Below are 6,774 nucleotides of genomic sequence, written 5' to 3'. Positions count from 1 at the left end.
GTTCGGGCTATACCGAGGGACAGGTTCCTCTGTTTATTCCGAGGAACCAGTTCCCTCGGTATATTCCGAGGAATAAACCGAGGAAAAGGTCCGTCGGTATACTCCTATCGATCGATGTATATATGTCCAAACACGCATCGATCGATGAACTTCCGAGGAATTATACCGACGAAGTTCTCCCTCGGTATATTCCGAGGACATTTCCGACAAACTAGTGATCCTCAGAATTTCCTCGGAAATTTATTTCCTCGGAATTCCGTCGGAAAATTCCAAGGGATTTCCGAGGAAAAAAGAAATTCCGAGGAATTATTTCCGACGGAGTGTTTCGTCGGTATGTCGTCGGAATAACGTTATTCCGACGAAATTCCGACGATTTTTTCCCTCAGAATCCTTGATGTTTTCTTGTAGTGACCATTGATACTCTCTCTTGCAAGAGTTTTTCACAAAACAAATAGAATTTTTTTTAGAAAGATGGAAAAAAGAAAGGAGAATCTTTCACTACTCTTGTATCTTTTCTTTTAAATTATGTATTCCATATTTGAATATTAATTTTGATATATATAATTAAATTATTATAGAATATTATATAGTACTGTGGATACACACTCATTTGTAGAAACTCATGGATATTGATGTTATAAAGTTTTGTTGTATCTAAGATAGACTATGGATTTGACTCATTTTTCATCTATAGTTTATAGGTGTTTTTACTAATAATTATATTATTATAGAGTCTATTTATTATATTTATAAGATCAGAAATGTTTTGGAGATAAGTAATGATTTTGGAGCATTTTGAAGATATTTAGAGTAAGAACCCGAGATGACCATCGAGATCGACTACCGGTCGATATTGGAGAGCTAGAATCGATCGATACACAAGACATGGTGTCGATCGATAGCAAAGCGCGCAGGAGAAACGATGAGGAAAAGGATTACATTGAAGAAGAAGAGTGATCCTGGCAATTTGCAATACCATGCACAGTGCAGGGTATTGAATTCCCACATGCCTTGTGCGACACATGAGCATCAGTCGGCATCCTACCTAGGGTTATGGCAGACCATCTGGGTCTGCAGGTGGAGCCTTCGCAGGAATTGTTCACTTTTGTGGATTGTTCCCAGAAGAACTCAGGAGGAATTGTGAGAGACCTAGAGGTGCAGATTGGTAATGCCCTAGTTCCAGTTGATTTCCATGTCTTGGATATCAAGTTAAACTGGAACTCTTCTCTACTACTTGGGAGAGCTTTCTTGTCAACAGTGGGAGCAGTGTGCAACTTGCAAACCAACCAGCTGTGTCTAACACTCATCGATCCTAATGCCCACTATGACCATATCCCAGTAAAGAAGCTACAGACGATCACCAGAAGAATCGATGATCCAGGAATCATTGCAGCTTGCCACTGTGGAGATGAGTACGAAACTGAATATTCAGAATCGATCGAGACTCACACAGCAACATCGATCGATAGTGGTCATCAGAAATCGATCGACATACCACATGACGAATCGATCGATAGTAGTCCAGATGATTGGGAGAATGACTACTACAACCCCACTATTGACGCTTACACAAGACAAAATATGCATACAGATGAGTTTGATAAAGACTTCGAGGAGGAACGAGCCATTGAGTACAGAGCCATCCTTGATGAGGAAGATAAATTCTTACATCATTCCTCTTGGAAAAGGAATGCCCCAGCGTTCGACATGACAAGCTTGCCATCGATCGACACTTAACCTCAACAACGATTCTGAGAGCGAGCATCGACCGACACTGCCTACTACAAATCGGTTGACACTGACTTCAACCGTGTGCGAGAAGGAGACTACTCGATTGGTAGTTAGACAGATGAACACCACCACGAGAGCTTTACAGTAGAAACAGTAACCTACACAACAGGAGCAGATAAACTACAAGATAGTTTCACAGACGAGGAGATGCTCAACATGCAAAAACGCGATGATACAGATCAGTTTCAAGCAGAAGCTGCTTGGGAAAGAACTCGTTCTAGTCAATCGATCGACACTCGTCATCCGAAATCGATCGACAAGCTTCCTCAACAATCGATCGACATCAATAATATCACGTCGATCGACAACCATCCAATACCGAAAACCACTGTAAGCGAATAAGATAAATTAGATAACCAGTATCTAACTCCAGACGAATTTAGTATTTTCAGGGATCCTAATGGCTACACAAAAGCCATAGACGGTCGTACACTACACGAGAAGATAACGCAGATATCCTTCAGACAGCCGATGGAGCAGACAATATGTTCATGCATCAACGCAACAACCGCGAACATAAGACTACTAAGGAGTTCTATGACACATTTGGTGGCATAGAAAACAGCTTCAAACAACGATCTCGCCATACAACCCATCCATCGATCAACATGGACGTCCCAACGGTCGCCAGACAGCCAAAATTCGGCAAAAGTGCTTATGACCTTTATGGTAACATGAAATTTTACTGGGAAGAGAAATATGAGTATTGAGTCTACATAGATGACCGCGAATTTCCCAGAAATCTATATGGACACACCATTCCTGTTCACACCAAGGATATCAGAAGACTTCTGGAAAGAGCTTGAAGATATTAACCAGCCTACATATGTTCCTGAACATGCTAGCTCATTCACACAGACACAGTTGGTACCAGAGCTCTACACAAAAGATGAGATCAATGAGATGTTCCATGGAGTATGTGGTGAACATGAGAAGAACAAAGAAGCCTTCCAGATGAAGCTCGATGGTGTCTACTATCCACTGAATGATAGTATAAATTGGCTAACTACTTGCATGGAGGAGATGAAGAAGGACATAGCCAGAATTCAGAACACGACCGACACTGCTCGACCTCCATCGATCGACAGACGACAACCCCAATCGATCGAAAGAAGACAATCACCATCGCTCGCCAGACGCCATCACGCATCGATCGACAACGTTTGGCCGCATTGATCGACACCAATCCGCCACGCCCACACACGATGAAGTCTCAACCAGATTTCCACACCAGAGAAGAGATAGATCAGTTGGTATAAGGGATCTACAGAGCTCTGGAAACTACAGAGGAGAGGCTTGATGAGAGATGTGATGACATCTATTTCCCAATGGATCTTACAATTAGTGCATTGATCCCCAAGGTTGAAGCTATACAAGGGAAGTTGGTGGAAATTCAGAGTTACATTGCGAGTCGACCAGAAGCATCGATATCGATCGACACCCACAATTCAACATCGATCGACAGTGATACAAACCGAGGCCGGCTAGTACCAAAGGCGACATCCGACATGTCCAGCACACCTTACCATGGAAAGGAGATCTCAGCTGACACTTACGCCGTACTTTCCAGACACCAATTCAACCTTGAGAGTCTTGGTGAAAGATTGCAGAGAATTGAAAACACAACTGCAGAAATGAAGGATAAATGGCGCAGAGGGGATGAAGCAATGAGAGACTTCACTGGTACATGGTTCAACAAGCGCAAAGAAGAGATGGATACTTGTTTTCCAACAAGTCCCAGTTCTCAACACTACTAGCCAAAACACCTCCAAAGTCAAACTAAATGACAATAACAAAGCGCTGAGTGGGAGACAACCCACTATTAGGTAATATTTATTAAGTTTTTATTAATTTACTACTTATGTCGGTTTTTAATTATTGCAAGTCATAAAAAAACAAAAAAAGAAGATCCGCGTAGATGATTGCCATCTGTGTTGACCGACGCGAATAAGTCAACATCGATCGACGTTGCCATACCTGCGTCGACCGACATCAACATCCTTACATCGGTCGACATCTATTCCGGTCTGGTATATTGTTTCTACTTGTTACATTGAGTCCTTATGATTTATTTTTAACCATAACTCTGACTGAATTTACACTGGGGACAGTGCAGTTTAAGTCTGGGGGGAGGTTTACTGATATTTATTTACTTATTAGTCTTATTAAAAATGTTTTCAAATTAAGTTATTATTGAGTCAAGAAAGGGATTATGAACTTATAGATTACTAGATATCTAACCACTCTTTAGCACCATTCTAGACTTACTGATTGCAGATAGTACTAAAGATACTAAAGTGGATCAACCTGTCAACTATCCACTCTTGCTAAGATTGTTTTGAAGGAACCAAAGCTGACCTCCAACACTAAACTTGACATAACTGCTTGTCTTGGGGCTTGGTATACATGGGATCAGATTCTTCAAACAAGCCTGGAAGGTAAAGCCTTGTGTATATATATTTATCACCCTTTCTCTCTCTATTTTCGAAATATAGATTTTATACTTAAAAAAAAAATTAGAGATTTATTAGGAAGGAATTCGAACAGGACTTGGTGGCTACAAACATTAAGGCTTGCTTCATAAGAATTTCATAGGTAAAAGATTAAAACAGGACTTGGTGGCTACAACCATTAAGGCTTGCTTCACAAATAATCCTAGGATATAGGTCAAAAAGAAGTGAACAGGACTTGGTGGCAACCACCATTAAGACTTGATTCATGGAAGTCTGTCCAATCTTGGTTAATGATCTTGCATATAAGCAAACTTTTAACCAAGAGAGAAAATTAGTAGAGAAAGAGGATATGAACTAATGTTTACCTGCAGGTCCAGATACTTGTTTGAAAATCCTAGAATCTTGTGATCGATACTCCCAAGGTAAAGCCTTTACTTTTATTTTATGCTAAGAAATGAGGTTGGTAGAGGGGAATGAAAGACAAAATTATGCTTAGTTGTTGGCTAGATGAATTTGGTTGTTAAGCTAGGATAAGGTATGATGTACTTTTGTGATTATGTGGATTACAATATTGTAGAGGAGATGATTCTAAGTTTTAAATCATGTGAGTCCCTGCTGTTTTTAAAACCTCTTTCAGAGGGACTGCCTGTTTGTTTTGCTTGAGGACAATCAAAAGGGTAAGTCTAGGGGAATTGATAGACTATGGATTTGACCCATTTTCACATAGTTTATAGGTGTTTTTACTAATAATTATATTATTATAGAGTCTATTTATTATATTTATAAGATGAGGAATGTTTTGGAGATAAGTGATGATTTTGGAGCATTTTGGAGATATTTGGAGCAAGCACCCGAGATGACCAACGAGATCGACTATTGGTCGATATTGGAGAGCTAGAATCAATCGATACATAAGACATGGTGTCGATCGATAACAAAGCGCGCAGGAAGCCCGTTTGGTCACAGCCGACTTGAAGCCTAAGATTTCACTATTTTACAAGATCGCCCCTGACGAGTTTTTACCCTAATTATATAAGCTTTGCCGCCATGTTAGAGGCAAAGTGTGCTTTTCTTTGTGTTTCATTGTTTTACTGATAGATAGGAGAGAAGATCCAAAGTTATAATTTGTGATTGGAACTCCATTGATATCTATTTTATTATTCTATGAAGTTTTTATATTTAACTGTTGTTATGAATTGCTTACCCATGTCTGAGTAGTTCTCTTGTTAGATTTTAGGGTTTAAATAGGTTATGAGGGATTAGCCCCAACTATAGATTGCTTAGTTGTGATAATCATCTTTAGGATTGTCCATTAATGCATGTTTCTAGATTAGCTACCTAGAACATGCCCTTGAATTGATTGATAAAAGCCATAGCTTAATTCTCATCCTGAAAACATTCTAATAGAGCTATGTTCTTTGCTATGAGCAAGGCGATAGCTGATCTAGTGAGCTTAGTAAGCATTCATTCAACCTGCATATAAAGCTTGACTAGAGCGCGTCGATCGATACCACACTTAAATAATCGATCGACGGTGCAAAAGGTGTATCGATCGATACGCCCATTGGAATATCGATCGACACTTTCTATAGATCAATATAACGAGAGTTGAGATCATAGATCTAGTTAATAGTCAACAAGTCAATGCCCGCAAGAGCCGAAAGACTTGTTGATCAAATAGTTGAGCTTTACATTATCATGCATGCAACTCATTAGGCATCTATAGGATTATAATTCCAAAATTCCTGAATAAAAACCCTAAGTCTAGCTATTTCTTTTTTAAGCACCAAAACCCCAAAAACCTGCTATTGAACAAACACTTGTTCAATATAAAACTGAAATTTACTTTTAAAACTCTTAAAACATCTTTGCTTAACAAATCATATTAGAATCTTTTGGTTCCCTAGCTCCTTGTGAATTCGATCCCTATGTACTACAACTCGACCTCTTCTTTGAGAGAGTATAAATCACTCCTTAGGGTAATTTGAGTGGTATCAATTTTATGCGTAGGACCCAGAATCGTTTGGGGAACCTTGGGTTTCCACTTTAGATCGAGGGCTCGCATAAGGACCCGGAGTTCCTTGGGAACCCGGAATATTTTGATTTTTGCAGGGACCGTACTCCGCCTTCCTAGGCAAGACTACTACCGGTACCTGTTTTGATTCCGCATTCTGCCGCTCGGAAGTTGGCCACTATCAAGTTCCTATGTTGTATTCTACTTCTGCAGGAAGTCACTGACAGGCTTAGAGGGCGCTGGTGTGGGTGTTATGACCCAAGTGCCAGGCTTACGCAGTATCAGTGTACAATGTTATACTAGTGTAAAACTTAAACCATAAAAGAATTGTCTATGGGACACTGCAATATTTGAATGATGAGATTCGTTTGTAGTTTTTATTTCGCAGAAAAAAAACTATTTGATAAAGTAACATACTATATATATAGTTTTTTTTGTTTGAATTAATTTACCTTTCATTCCAAATAAAAAATGTCTATGTCCAACGGCCAAAATGATCTGATGAGTTTACAATTG

The sequence above is a fragment of the Brassica oleracea genome, chromosome C2 (assembly GCF_000695525.1).
Source record: "Brassica oleracea var. oleracea cultivar TO1000 chromosome C2, BOL, whole genome shotgun sequence".
NCBI lineage: Eukaryota > Viridiplantae > Streptophyta > Magnoliopsida > Brassicales > Brassicaceae > Brassica > Brassica oleracea.
This window is presented reverse-complemented; position numbering follows the sequence as displayed.